The sequence below is a fragment of the Medicago truncatula genome, chromosome 7 (genome assembly GCF_003473485.1).
Source record: "Medicago truncatula cultivar Jemalong A17 chromosome 7, MtrunA17r5.0-ANR, whole genome shotgun sequence".
NCBI classification, from domain to species: Eukaryota; Viridiplantae; Streptophyta; class Magnoliopsida; order Fabales; family Fabaceae; genus Medicago; species Medicago truncatula.
Genome location: NC_053048.1, coordinates 21,977,288 through 21,993,285, shown reverse-complemented (window position 1 = coordinate 21,993,285; position 15,998 = coordinate 21,977,288). Strand labels below are relative to the sequence as shown.

General features: G+C 40.2%; 1 long non-coding RNA gene across 1 annotated transcript; it reads left to right on the top strand.

Moving 5' to 3' along the window:
- The first annotated feature begins 15,080 nt into the window (after positions 1–15,080).
- Positions 15,081–15,662, top strand: LOC11439515 (uncharacterized). The gene is made up of 2 exons (XR_003006960.2): positions 15,081–15,240; positions 15,340–15,662. It is a non-coding gene; the product is annotated as an uncharacterized lncRNA (long non-coding RNA).
- The last annotated feature ends 336 nt before the right edge of the window (positions 15,663–15,998 follow it).

Here is a 15,998-nt window from a genome sequence, read left to right as displayed (position 1 = left end):
ATTGAACATAGTAATCACTACATTTCCTGGAAACTTTGAATTCGCAAGCACAGAAGCTTCTGATGAAGATGGTCATTAACAGCTGCAGATGCCCCAAGGGGACGGTGGTTGCCCAGATATAGTTACTTGCCTTTGTTTCAATCTCATTTTTGCATGAACCGCCCTTTCGGGTTTTCGGCTCATCGAGACGCTCATTCTTGCCTGAGTTGCGTACAATCTCAGCGAGCTTTTCATATTTGTTTTTTTTGTCCCTTATTTTTGCCTAGACCGCCCTTTCGGGTTTTCGATCCACCGGGAAGCGGATTTTTGCCTAGGCCGCCCTTTCGGGTTTTCGACCTACCACGCTGTTCTTTTCATATATCTAGGCAAAGTATTTCTTTACTATATCAGCATTCACAGGATTTGGAAGTTCTACACCATCCATGTGTGTAAGAATTGAAGCACCACCGGAGAAGGCCTTCTTGACAACATAAGGACCTTCATAGTTAGGCGTCCATTTGCCCCTTGGGTCGGGTTGCTGGCTTATCCTCCTTTTCAATACAAGTTCACCTTCCTTAAATTCTCGAGGATGGACTTTCTTGCCAAAGGCAGTCTTCATTCTTGCTTGATATGACTGTCCACGAGCCATGGCATCCATACGTTTTTCCTCAACCAAATTCAACTGATCATACCGGCTTTGGCACCATTCAGCCTCGGATAACTTTGCTTCCATGATCACACGGAGAGATGGGATCTCCACTTCCAAAGGAAGAACTGCTTCCATACGATATACAAGAGAAAAAGGGGCTGCCCCGGTTGAACTGCGCACTGTAGTACGGTAGCCATGTAGAGCGTAGGGCAACATCTCATGCCAATCTTTGTAGGTAGTTACCATTTTCTGGACAATCTTCTTGATATTCTTGTTAGCGGCCTCAACTGCACCATTCATCTGAGGTCTATAAGGAGAAGAGTTATGATGCTCAATTTTGACTTCTTCGCAGAGAGCTTGCACCACATTGTTGTTCAGGTTAGTACCATTGTCGGTAATGATCTTGCTGGGAACACCGTATCGACAGATGATGTTGTTCCTGATGAACTTGGCTACCACTTGCTTAGTTACATTGGTATAAGATGCCGCTTCAACCCATTTGGTGAAGTAGTTAATTGCCACTAAGATGAAACGATGACCGTTTGAAGCCTTCGGTTCAATTCTTCCAATCATGTCGATGCCCCACATTGAGAACGGCCATGGGGATGAAATAACATTGAGAGCGTGCGGAGGCACATGAATCTTATCAGCATAGATTTGACATTTGTGGCACTTTCTGGCGTGCTGGTAGCAATCATGCTCTATGGTCATCCAGTAGTAACCCGCTCGTAACAACTTCCTTGACATAGTATGCCCTGTAGCATGGGTCCCGAAGGTACCGTCATGTACATCATGCATTAACTGCTCTGCTTCGTGTTCATCAACACATCTTAACAATACCATGTCGTAGTTTCTTTTGTACAGAATATCTCCCTCTAGCAGGAATTTACTGGCCAATCTTCTCAGGGTTTTCTTGTCTTTGTTGGAAGCACCCGGTGGATACTTACGGCTTAGCAAGAACTGCTCGATGTCGTAATACCAGGGTTTATTGCCAACCACATTTTAACCAGTCTGATCGATCACATCCCCAATAGCGAACACATGCGAAGGTCTTTCAACGCATTGCACTTTGATTATTGGCACATTATTCCAATGGTTTACTCGAAACATGGAGGATAGAGTAGCAAGAGCATCAGCCATTTGGTTTTCATCACGAGGGATATGGTGCAACTCAACCTTTGTAAAATATGTCAGCAAACGTCTCGCGTAATCACGGTAAGGAATCAACTTGGCATGGTGAGTCTCCCATTCACCCTTTATCTGGTTGATGACAAGTGCAGAATCTCCATAGATGTCGAGGTGTTTGATTCTCATGTCAATTGCTTCCTCGATCCCAAAGATACATGCTTCATACTCAGCCATATTGTTTGTACATTCGAACAGAATCCGGGCGGTAAAAGGAATGTGATGCCCCTGCGGGGATACAATGACTGCTCCAATTCCTTTGCCATAAGCATTGACAGCACCATCAAAGACTAACCCCCACTTGCTGTTGGGATCTGGACCTTCACCAATCAACGGTTCTTCGCAATCTTTTGATTTCAAATACATGATCTTTTCATCGGGGAAATCGAACTCAATTGGTTGGTAATCATTGAGAGGTTGGTAGGCAAGATGATCGGCAAGAATGCTACCTTTGATTGCCTTTTGAGTTTTGAACACAATATCATATTCAGACAAGAGCATCTACCAGCGTGCAATCTTCCCAGTAACAGCAGCTTTCTCAAAGATATACTTTATCGAATCCATTCTGGATATCAACCAAGTTGTATGATTCACCAAATAATGACGCAGGCGTTTGGCGGCCCAAGCCAGAGCACAAGTCTTTTCAAGCATCGTATACCGAGTTTCACAGTCGGTGAACTTCTTGCTTAGATAGTAGATAGCATGTTCTTTCTTTCCAGTCTCATCTTGTTGACCAAGTACGCATCCCACAGATTCATCAAACACTGACAAATACATAATCAAAGGCTTCCTTCCACGGGTGGGACAAGGATAGGTGGTTCCAACAGGTAATTCTTGATGCTATTAAAAGCCTCTTGGCATTCATCGTTCCATACAATAGGCTGATTCTTCCTGAGTAACTTGAAGATCGGCCCGCAGGTTGCGGTCATGTGAGATATGAATCGGGAGATGTAATTCAATCGCCCGAGGAAACCTCTGACTTGTTTCTCGGTCTGCGGGGCTGGCATTTCTCGGATGGCCCGGACTTTATCAGGGTCGACTTCAATGCCCCTTTGGCTGACAATAAAGCCTAGTAACTTCCCAGATCTGACGCCGAACGTACATTTATTAGGGTTCAATCGAAGCTTGTACTTTCTCAACCTTTCGAACATTTTTGTCAAGTACTCAACATGTTGCTCCTCATCTGTTAACTTTACAATCATATCGTCCACATATACCTCGACTTCTTTGTGAATCATGTCATGAAACAGAGTAGTCATTCCTCTTTGGTAGGTAGCACCAGCATTTATTAGACCGAACGGCATCACTGTGTAGCAGAAAGTACCCCATGGGGTGATAAAAGATGTCTTTTCTCTATCCTCAGGGGACATTTTGATCTGATTGTAACCGGAGAAGCCGTCCATGAAGGAGAACACCTTGGACTGAGCAGTATTGTCAACAAGCACATCAATATGAGGTAATGGGAAGTTGTCTTTTGGACTGGCTTTGTTCAGGTCTCTGAAGTCAACACACATCCGGACTTTTCCATCCTTCTTTGGCACAGGTACAATATTGGCAACCCATTCAGGATACTCGACTGTCATGAGAAAACCCGCATCAATCTGCTTTTGAACCTCACTCTTAATCTTGAGAGCCATATCTGGATGAGTCCTTCTTAATTTCTTCCTGACGGGAGGACATTCAGGCTTCGTGGGAATCTGATGTTCCACAATCTTAGGATCTAGACCTGACATATCTTCATACGACCATGCAAAAGTATCCGGATACTCTCGGAGGAGCTGGATGATCTTCTTTTTAACCCCTTCCTCTAGAGCAGCACCGACCTTAATTTCTCGCTTGTTCTCTTCGGTACCTATGTTGATAAGCTCAATCTCTTCCTGGTGAGGCTGAATGGCTTTCTTTTCTTGCTCGAGCAGTCGAGTGATCTCATACGGTATGTCATCATCTTCCTCATCTTTGGCTTCATACATCGGGAATACAAAATTCGGAGGAAACGTAGGGTTACTGTGCCCAACGGGTTTATTATGGTTTAATCTGCGTAAAATGGTTGGATGATTTTAGAAAAAGGTTTTTATGCAGATTTTTGAAATTAATAAGAAAAATAAAGATGTTTTGGTTTTTTCTGGCATTACCATTATTTCCAAGGAAAAAGCACTAAAAATAAAAGTCGTGAAAGAAACGACGATTTTTATTAATAACGGCGATGCCGAAACAAACATGCCCTTACAGAAAATATCACTTTCGCTTCGGGCAGAGCGAGAGGATTGTTATTTTGAAAAACAAAACACTTAAGCAACAAAACACATTACTCGGAAACATGCATGATTGAAGGAATGTCGATGGCATCCCAATCTCTCGCAATGCCTCCTGGTATAACAAACACAGGCCTAGGACCAAATCCAGTCGCCTCTTCGGTAATTGCATTGACAAACCCAGCACTGTAGAAGGTTCCTGTGGAGACTCCTGAAGTTGGGGAAAACCCGAGACCTTCTTTGTGCTTATTCTCGCGGAGTTGTATTAACTTGCCCCAGCCGGCAGCCTGTCCTTCTTGAACAACCTTCTGAGCATCTTTAAAAGAAGCCATAGTAGCCCCAGTCTTCTTAGGCTCCGTACCTTCAATAGTCAAACCTTGAAAGGCAGTTCCTTCAGCAGATCCAGCTTCAATGCAAGAGAAAGATGACAGCTGGCTAACCAAATATGCCTCTTCTCCATGGACCGTAACGAGCTTTCCATTCTTCACAAACTTCAATTTCTGATGCAGGGTAGAGGTTATTGCGCCAGCATCGTGTATCCATGGTCTTCCCAGGAGACAGCTATAAGAAGCGTTGATGTCCATGACCTGGAACGTGATCAGAAAGGTTTCAGGACCGATAGTCATTGGTAGATCCATCTCCCCAAGAACATTCTTACGGGATCCGTCAAAGGCTTTTACCAGAAAAGTACTTCTCCTCAAGGGAGTCTCCCGATAGCTCAACTGATCAAGAGTCGATTTAGGCATCACATTCAGGGATGAGCCAGTGTCCACCAGCACGTTTGATAGCATGTCAGACTTGCAATTCACAAAGATATGTAAAGCCAGATTGTGATATTTTCCTGCTTCAGGCAGCTCATCCTCACTGAACCACAGGTTATTGCAAGCAGTAATATTTTCAACTATGCTGCCGAAGCGATCCACAGTGACCTTGTGATCCACATAGGCTTGTTCCAACACTTTTAACAGAGTATTCCTATGGGCTTCGGAACTCAGGAGTAGTGACAGGAAGGATATCTTTGATGGGGTTTGCAGCAGCTGATCTACAATCTTGTAGTCACTTCTCTTGATTAACCTCAAGATCTCATCCAGATTGGAATCCTCTATAGACTGGCTTTGTAGGCTCGCATCCTTAGTAACAGGGGAAACATCGGTCAGAGTTGCTTTGTCAATGGGTGGGGTGGTAGGCATAACAGCTTTCTTTTGGAACAACGGTGGACGGACCCTTCTGCTTCTCAGCGCTGCTGTAGTTCCTTCGGCGATGTTGCTCACCATGGCCAAGGATGCCAGAGGCACTTCTACTCCGTTCTCAATCATGGTAGCATTGTACTTGTAAGGGACAGCCCTTTCTGAAGTATAAGGTAGTGGTCCGGGCAGCCTTATCACTGGAGGCTCAACATTCTCTTTTGAAGGCATGCTCTTGACGGGCGGATCATGAAAGACTGGCACAATCACACAGACATCGCTGACAGTCAAATAATTGTCGTTCATCAAGCTCTGGATGTCATTTTGAACAACGTAGCAACCCAAAAGATTACGGAAGCATTCTGGGCAATTGGTATGATCGTGATTAAACAGAGAGGCTTGACATAGCTTGATGTGTAGAGGCACCAGAGGAGTTGCAATGTTACGAACATCGAGTCTGGGAGCTTCCTCGTATACCTCAATCATGTTCACAGCAGCGTGATTCGGAAGAGGATTGTCGAGGACATGAGGGACATTGTTCTCAAAAGTTAACTTTCCCTGATCAATGAGCTTTTTCACAATGTACTTCAAAGCGTAGCATCCTTCTACATCATGACCCAGAGCACCTTGATGGAAATCACACTTTAGGTCAGAACGGAACCTGGGAGGCAACGGATCAGGTGGAGGCTTGCCCTGTCTGGTTGTGCAGTGCCCTCTGAGAAGTAGAGTCGGGAGTAACTCGGCATACAACATTGGTATCGGAGGGAAGGTAGGTCTAGCTTGTTGATGCTGTTGTTGTTGAACTGGTGGCTGTTGTTGCATTTGCTGAACGACGGAATTAACGGGTACCTGAGGTTGACCCGATGACAAAGGATACTGATGATAGAATGGTGGAAAGAAGGGATGCTGAGAGTATGGCGCATATGGGTACGACGGAGGTAACTGGGCAGCATTAATAGGGGCAACAGTAGCCATGGATTGACCGGCTCCGGCAGATACCATCCCTACTTCTGTTTCTTTCTTCTTATGATGACCGTTACCATACCTCTTTGATGCATTTACGGAGGATTCAACTTTCTCGAATACAATAATGCCTTCTCTGACAGCTTCTTCTAGACGAGTTCCCATGGTGACCATTTCAGAGAAGTTATTTGGAGCAGCAATGATCATTCTTTCGACATAATCCTTTTTCAGAGTCTTCAGGAATGTCTGAGTCATCTCTTCTTCATCAAGAGCGGGAGTGATGCGGGCAGCTGCCCCCCTCCATCTTTGTGCATACTCGCGGAAGCTTTCATCTTTCTTTTGGGAAAGGGATCTGAGAAATTCCCTGTTTGGTTTCAACCTGGTATTAAACCCATAGTGGCTTTTGAATGCAACAGCTAATTCATCAAAGGTATGAACGTCATCTTTGCTCAAGCTAGTATACCATTCTGCAGTGTCTTCCATTAGGCTATCTTGGAAGCAGTGAATCATAAGTGAATCATTGTCTGAGTAGTTACCCATCTTTCGGACATACTTGATAATGTGGTTATGGGGACAAGTCAGCCCATTGTATCGGTCGAACTCTGGGACCTTGAACTTCTTGGGGACGTCCACCTTTGGTACCAAGCAGAGATCATGAGTCTTAACAGAGTCCCCGTTCCCTCGGTTAGCTTTGATTTCACGACGGAGTTCTTTAGCAAGTTCCTCCATCCTTTCTTCCATGGTTTTAATCACGTGCATGCTTCCGTGATGCGCGTTGATGTTAACACCTTGAGATATGGCATGCACAAGAGGCTCAGTGCCAGTTGCCGTTGTCTGAGGCAAGGTAGTATTGACGGAGACAGTGTTCGTCCCAGGAATCGGGCCATTGTTAGCAGTACCAGAAGTGTCTGCTGCAGTACTAGGAGTGAAAAACGGTGGAAGTCCATAAGGAAACCCAGTTGGCATAGCGAAGCGAGCATCAGTAGATGCAGTTGGGATCACATTTGTAGCTATAGGGATAGCTGTGGCTACAGGGATAGCTGTGGCTGATTGTTCCTGGGCGGCTAGCAGAGCAGTCATGGTGTCATTGGCCTTAGCCAATTCTTCCCTCAGAGAAGCTAACTCGGTACGGAGCTGAGCATTTTCTTCTTCCATAGCTACCAAATTCTTCTTTCTGTGTAATCTAGTCCGATGGATTCTGTCAGGTTCGTAGACTTTCCAAGCACGAGCCACCTTTCAAACTGTGGCAGAAGAACCAGGAGGCAGTGAGCACTTGGAAACCTTTTGTGACTGATGAATGATGCATATGATGCATGATATGTACAAATGCAAATGCAAAAAGCTTTTTTTTTTTTTTTTTTGTCATCGAAGGGTTTTTCAGACAAATTAGAAACTTTGTAAACAATATTAAACAAGCAACGCAATACGAAATTTTTACAAGGTGAATCCCTTTGAAGTACTAAGCCAAGGGAAGACTTTGAAATTTTAACAATACAGGCAAATAAAACTCTCAAGCATAGGAAGTGGTGGGATGATCCTCAGACTCGGACTCTGAATCTGAACCGCAGTATCTACCATAGAAGTCACGTCGTCCTCTGGCTCTCTTGAGTGCCGCATGAGCAACTCGTCTTTTTCTTCAAGTTCCCTTCGGACCTTAGCCAACTCTTTCTTCAACATCAGGTTCTCATGAGTCTTCTGCTCATCCTTGCCATCCAAAGTCATGATTAGATTCTCAGCTTCATTGTATCGAGCTTTCCACATCCGCTTCTCGTGACTCTCCATGGCTAGATGCTCCTGATACATCTCCTGGGTTGCGGGAGGTAGAGGTAAAGGTATAGATGGAGCAGATGCAGACACATGTCTCATAGCAGGGTAAGGCATACCAATCTCCTCGGCTCGATCTATTACCCACTGAGTATAGGCCTCATGAGCAATACCGGATCTCACACCCAAATGTTTCACACTCTTCCTACGGACTTTGGACCAAGCGTCTATGAAAGCCTCCCTTTGTCCGGTGGGGGCATTCGTATAGTAGAAGAATTCCGGAGATGTAGCAAGATTGATGGGCTTTGCCTTCATTGGGAACCAAACTGTCTCATAGCAAGTTCAGGATTGTAGTTGATTCCTCCACGTGTACCAAGAAGAGGTACATTGAGAAAATCCCCACAACCGGTAATGATTTCCTTAACCTGAGTGGCGGGAGTGAGCCAGACCATTTCATTAGGAGTGAGGGCCATAATCCGCTGTGAGTAAGACCAATTCTCCGAGTTGTCATGGAAACAGCTCGGAAGGTGAGAAATAAACCACCTATATAGGAGAGGCACGCAGCAAAAGATGTACCCACGACCTTTGAGAGTTCGGTCATGGATAGCATGGTATGTGTCAGCTAGCAAAGTAGGAACCGGATTCTTGGAGTGGAAGATCTCAATAGCATTCATATCCACAAAGTTGTCGAGATTTGGAAAGAGAATGAGCCCATAGATAAGTAATGCAAGAATAGCCTCGAGTGTGTCTTGACAAGTGGTTTTGAGATTAGCCCGCTCAAGTAGATACTTTGAAGTGAACCCTCGGATGTGAGACTTAGTAGTAAGATGATTGGAGACATCGGAAGCCTTAAGATAGAGGTCCTTAGCAATAACCAAAGGAGTAAGAGAAGTCCCGGGACCGGTGAAAGGCGTCTTCTCCGCTATAGGTGAATCTAATAAGTAGGAATAAGCCTCAAGAGTGGGGACTAACTGGAAATCCGGGAAAGTGAAGCAACGGAAACTCGGGTCATAGAATTGCACTAGAGTTTGCACTAGCTTCTCTTCAACATTGGTCCGGAGAATAGTAAGCAAACCACCATATCGGAGTCGGAAACCTGTTTGATTCTTAACCTTGAGTGCCAATTCTCTCAAACTAACCAAATCAACCTCCTTGAACTTGTAGGATTTAGTCTTCTTCATACCTGTAATGTTTACAAAGTTTTTAATTTGTCCAGTCCTTCGATGAATGCATGAGAAAAATTTATGCATGTATGCATGATTGTTTTTTCAATTACAGAGAAAACATGGAGGGTTGAGATTCAAAGTCGAGGGGCCACGAGTGGACACGGTGTCCGGTAAACTAGGGCTTAGGATAATAGTAACCAAGGTTCTAATGAAGTTCCCAAACTGCAACCTCTCTTGCGTATATCATGGTAGCACGGGACAACGTCCGTTCCATGTTTATTCGCAAGAAGGTCTAGTTTGAGTGTAGTATCGCGTGACGACTAAAACTTGAGACAACACTCAATTTAGCCACCGCACTACGTCCTAAAAAGGCCAGGGATGGGTTTGGTAACTACGGTCTATAGCATCGTCGAACAATTGAAAGCAAAGTGCCTAAGCATGACAACACACGCCGACAACATTACTTCCAAAATGCCTCAGCTATGTTAGATTGATCACATAACCCAATACACGAGGCAACCCTCGGATCGAATTGTCGATTATATCTCTACCTATTCATAAGTTCCCTCAGCCCGGGTAGAGGACTTTTGATATTCTCACCCCACACGTCAAATGAAAATAAACAAATATTCACATATGTAAGCAATAAAACAAAGCGTAAACATAAACTACGAAAAATTAGGCGTGACCCGCTTAAAACATCCCCAGTGAAGTCGCCATTTCTGTTATCACGATTTCGGGATATCAAGTCATTAATTAGGCTTGAACCTTTCAATCTTTGATATTCTCTATTTTTTCTTGGGAAGGGCAAAATTGAGAAAACCCTTAGAAATTCTAAGTTCGGGGGTCGTTTTCGTTACGGGAAGGTGTTAGGCACCCGCAACGACTATAGTACTCTATAGGAACCGTTTTCCTAGTTTTATGTCTACGCTCTATTTTTAATGCTATTTATTGAAAAAAGAAATTGTTTATTTAGGTTAAGAATGGAGGGAGAAAATGTTTGAGATTTTATTTTATTGGACTTGGAGAGATTTTGACCTCTTGCCTACATACCCTTTTAAGGGATCAAAATTCCATGTAGTTCTCTTTCAAAAATGTTTTTGTGTGTTTGATTGATTTTAAGTGTTGGAAAATGGTTTTGAAGAAGAGAAAGAGGCCGTAAAGGCATGAGAGAAAAAATGGTGAATAGTTGGTTCAATTATTATTAAAAAAAGGTCTAAGTTGGAATTAGAGTTCATTTGAGTTTGATTAAGAAAATAAAGGGAAAATTCAATGGAGTTTTGACTCCAAGGTTTGTTTGGAAAAAATTTCAAGTGATGGAATTTGCTTATTTTGGAAAATTGATATTTTTCTAAGTATCGCGTTTCCTAAACATACATCTAAAGCGGTAAACATACAACGTGTGTGCGTGTCGGTGCTTGTGTCGGTGTACATCATTAGAGTCCATTGTCCGTTACATTGGCCCTAGTTTACATTCTATGGTCTTGCAAGAAATTAAAAAAAGAGAAATTGAAACTACCTAAAATATTACATGCCATTTTAACATAGAAATTAAAAGGTAAAAATGCCTAAACTATGAGAAATTGAGATGAAATGGTAGAATGCTTATGAGGTGAATGAAACAAGAAATAAAATGGTTAGTAAAATAAGGTGTAAAATGGTAAGAAAAGTAAGCAAAGAATTACGAGTCGAAACGGCAAAAGTGACAACAATAACCAAAATGTAAAAAATACACATTACTTGTAACAAAAGAAATTAACAAATCACATTAAAACAGTAAAACAATCACACAACCAGTAGCATATTCAACATGAAATTGCATATTAATCACTCATATCATGTCAAGACCTCATGAACAAATTATGGCAAGAAAATTCACAAGTTTAATAAAAAAAAAATGAACAAATCAACAAGAAAATATTACATATATTTTTATCATTTTTTAACATGTAAAAACATCACAAAAGTATTAAAAATACATCAAGAAACATATAGGAATTTTTAGGAATTTTTTGCAAGAAAATTGGACAAGCAGGGGGTTCAGATAGCAAGAAACAGGGTGCAAATAGCATGAAATAAGAAAAAAATGCAGAAACAAACAAACTGGAAGCCCAAGCCCAAAACCCATGGATCCGGATACACAGGGAGCATTGGATTGATCCAGGAAGCCAAACCCTAGATCTAAAGGCTCAGAATGAAGGGAAAGAACCAGAAATAAACCGGACTGGTTCAGTTGTTTATAAAAAGGCTTGGGGACCGGTTTTTTTCATTTCTTCCTCTCCTTTCTCTCTCTTCTCTCATTCTAGTGAGAGAAGCTCTCACTTCTCTCTTCTCTCATCCTCGCCGGATTCTGGAAATGAAGATGATCTTCATCTTCTCCGGTGAAGCTTGCTCAACCGGCGTGGTGGCCGGCCGCCCCAAGGGGGGCGGCGCCGCCGCCGGAGCTGAGCAAGTTTCTCCGATTTCGAAATTTTTTACATTTTTAGATATCCTTTTTTGTTCTGAACACGAATCTGGCACTGGATTTTGCATGCAAAGCTCGAAGCAACGTAGATCTGAAAATCTTTCTTGCGGTTTTCGAGAATTCTTTTAAGGTTTTTTTTTTTAGTTTTTTTGAAAGAAACTCTTTGAAACTTGGGAGATCTACATTGATTCGTTCTTGTTATTGTTCTTGAGAAAGGAAAATGAAGATTCAAGTGTTACCTGTGATTTAAACGGAGATTTCGAACGAAAATCTTCGGAAAACTTCGATCTGATTCTGTTTCGTTGATTTCGTTCTTGAATCCGAAAATAAATCGGTTCTTCTCCTTCTTCACTGGTACCGATTCAATTCTTCTTCATCTTTTCTCTCTTCTCTCAAACTTCAAGTCTTCTTCGTGATCGTGCTTGAGTCCGTCACCAACAGTGATGGATTCGCACTTGTATTGCGAAGGAGCCGATTCAATGATGAAGATTCAGTGTTGAATCTCTGAGAATTGTGACGAATTTGCTTGAATTCTGTGTTGATTTTCGATTCTGGAAAGTTAGGGTTTTTGTGAATGTTCTTGATGATTTTCTATTTTGATCTAACTGAATGGAGAGCGAAACTGAGATTCTGTTTTTGGTGATGTGTCACTGATTCTGTGGATCTGTGGATTTGTGCAGTGAATGCACCTTTTATAGGCTGCCATGTGTGCCTGGAATCCAATGAAAAGGTGACATTTGTCCTGGATAAAAATGGCTCGGCCTTGGGCTGAAAAATGAACTTGGGACCTTTCTGCAAAATAAGAAACTTGAAGGACTAAACAGCAAATAAGAAAAAAGGACTAAAAAGCAAATTTAAAAAGTTTTGGACTAAAATGCAATTCTGGAAACTGTTTCAGGGACTAAAATGCAGTTAAAAATAAAATGAATTAAAATTGGTAATTTGACCAAATGTAAAGTGAAACCTAAAATAAAATCAACAAAAGGACTAAAATGAACCAACTACAAAAATGAGGTATTTTAAAATACCTCTCTGCCGAAATTTTGACAGGAAAAGACCAAAATGCCCCTAGGGACTAAACTGACTCAAACTGATTCAGATGCAATTTTTGAAATGATTTTAAACAGAGATTTCCAACAATGATTCGTACAGACAAGTTGAAAAGACTAAGAGACAGTTACAGGGACTAAAATGGGTTCCAATGCAGGAAATGACCAAAATACCCTTTTTTGTATGATTTTTTGAAATAAAATGCAAGAAAAGTAATGCAATGATTCAGAGAGTTTTCAAATGACTTGTAATGCAAGAAAGATACTTTGGATAGTTTTATGCAAGAAAAGTACTGATTGAACACACTTCGAGACAGAGACAGTAAAATATGCAGATGAAAAGAGAGTAAAGGTTCAGAGTAAAACAACAGTAAATTGACAGATATCAGTGTAAAAAAGAAATTTGAACGGGTATTTTTAGGTCCAAAATCAGGGTATAACAAGAAACTTATAGGAACTAACATTAGGTTTTGAGAAAGATCCCTCTCTTGAAACAAAAAAGATCCAAGCTCAGGATCCTTTGGAGGAAATTGATTTGGGGTATGGAACAATAAAAAGGACAACTTACATAAGTTCTAAAATTGGTCCAGAATTTAAGGTTCAAATAATTGCACTTCTAAAGAAGTACAAAGACTGTTTCTATTGGGACTATAATGAAATGCGTGGAATAAGCAGAAATGTGGTAGAATTGAATTACCAATTTGACCAGATAAAAAACCAGTAAAACATTTTCCAAGAAGGTTTGCACCTCAAGTCATGTCGAAGATTGAAGAGGAAATCTGAAGACTCCTCAAAAGCAAGTTCATTAGAACTGCAAGGTATGTTGAATGGTTAGCAAATATTGTTCCTGTAATTAAGAAAAATGGATCTCTTAGAGTTTGAATAAACTTTAGGGATTTCAACAATGCTACACCAAAGGATGAATATCTTATGCCAGTGGCAGCAGGGTTTATTGCTGAAGAGCAATGAATATTTGATTATGCTTGATGGTTACTATGGTTATAATCAAATCTTTATTGCTGAAGAAGATGTATCGAAAACAAGATTTCGATGCCCATGAGCTTTAGGCACTTACAAGTGGGTAGTGATGTCTGCTACATACCAAAGAGAAATGAGTTCAATGTTTCATGATTTTATTGATAAATTTATGCAAATTTACATTGATGATATTATGGTAAGGAACACCTTGAAACATAAGAAAGGATGCTACTAAGAAGCTCAAAGACTATGGTAGAAGATCTGATGAAAGGTCAGCCAGTGTACTTGAGCATTTGAAAGTCTCTTAAGAGTGTCCTTAAGCATTTGTAGTCTAGTGAGATTATAGTGATATCTCTTGGAAATGCAAGGGACTTGACTACTCCTGTTTTGTGCAAGGAACCAGTATAAACTACTTTGGGTCTGCTCTCTCTCTCTCTCTCTTATCTTTGTGTTTGATATTTTCGCTGCATACAGACTCAAAGTCAGACTCTGAACCCATCAGACTCTAACCAGTTCTGAAAGACTTAGAGAAGTTTCTATATAAAGCCAACACAATTCAACCCCTCTTCTTGTGTTTTTCTCACCTTCATTGCGACTGACAAGTTCAGTCATCATGCACATAACCTAAAGTGTCTATTAAAACAAAAAGTCAAACCATATGCCATCAGTAAGTACTTTGTTTGAATCCTCCAAGTGTCAAGAGAGGATAAATCTATTAATACTTAAAATTCCTCGCCTCAAGAAAAAAGACAACTACTTAGAAGGCTACTATTACGAACCAATCCAAGGCTCAATTATCATAACCTAAAGTCTATTTTACCAACTTAGGCCCATCAAGGCACCCATATAAAGTTGTGTACCACATGAACTCTTAATGAGTCGTGATATACAAGAAAACACGTTAAGATCTGATCAATCGGTCATTTGACGATAGAGCCATAAGGGTATAATCGACTTGTTTTATCCAGAGGTTTATATATCAAGAGTTTCACATCACATCATAATGAGGTACACACTCTAATTTTGAGAAATCTCTACAAAGCACGTTGAGACCTCATTGGCTTGAATATTGGACTATCGTTGCAGGTACGCTCCACAATTAGTGAAGGACAGTCGATAACTACCATGAACTATTGTTGAAGTTTCTTTGTACCTCCTTCAAATGACACTTATGTTCTCGACAATTTGTATAGCTCTACTATAGCCTAGGATCAAATTAAAACAATAATATTTCTTTTTTTCGATATTTTCCCATTTGTGTAATGAAAGGTTATAAAATAAAGGGAACTTGTTAAAATGATAATGATATCCTGCGTTAGATAAGTTTTTTTATATGATCTCTTTACTAAGCATGCTAAAGGGACAACACAACACTTTAATTTACTTAAAAGGCATTTAATAATTATTCTAATTTTATCAAGGTTTTTTACAACTCCATAAACAGTAATGTTTTATGTATATATAAGGAAAGGATGAGCTTTAAAGTATAAACTGATCAAACATTATTATATTTCTATCATATAGAGAAACTATGGTTAAAATTCTCAAGTTTATTTATGTTATGATTATCTTTCTTTCACTATTTCTTGTTGCAACAAACGTTAATGGTAATCAATTTTTAATCTTTTTAACTTTTCTTAGTTACTCTGTACATAATATCATATATTATTTTAATAATATATTTTTATTCTCTTTTTTCATTACAGCAATTAATAAATGTTCTCAAGATTCTCATTGTCCAAAAGATATGTGTAAAAAACCTTCAAAACCAAGGTGTGTTGTAAGCCCAAAACTACCACTTTCTTCAAAATCAGGCGTATGCACATGTGTTTGAATGATGTGGGAGCTATCATTTACTTATGTTTATATGTTGATGGACTTTATAATCAATAAAATGATTGAGGCAACAAATAATATTATTTAGATAGTCTTCTACTCACTTAATATCATATGTATTATATTTTATTTTGAATCCTACCACCTATCATATTAACTTTGATAATTAAATTCAAAGATAGTTTTTATGTTACTTTTAAGCCCGTAAAATTATATTTATGCCATCATACTTTTACACTTATAATTTTCTCACAATTTATAATTCTACTGTATCTTTTTTTTAACAATAATCTAAAATGTTATGACATGTTGACCGATATGATGGTAACAAGAGGAAGTTAGAGGGGGTGAATAGCTTCTTCGATTAATAACGTTTGCGGAAGTGTGGTTTGAAAAACTTGTTTAAAAAGTTGTGACTATTGGATTATACTAGAGTTCAATGATAATAGAATAAACAATGAATAAAGATAATTCAATTTCGAACGAGAAATTTAACTATGATGAATAATTAAACACCAAAATAATATCT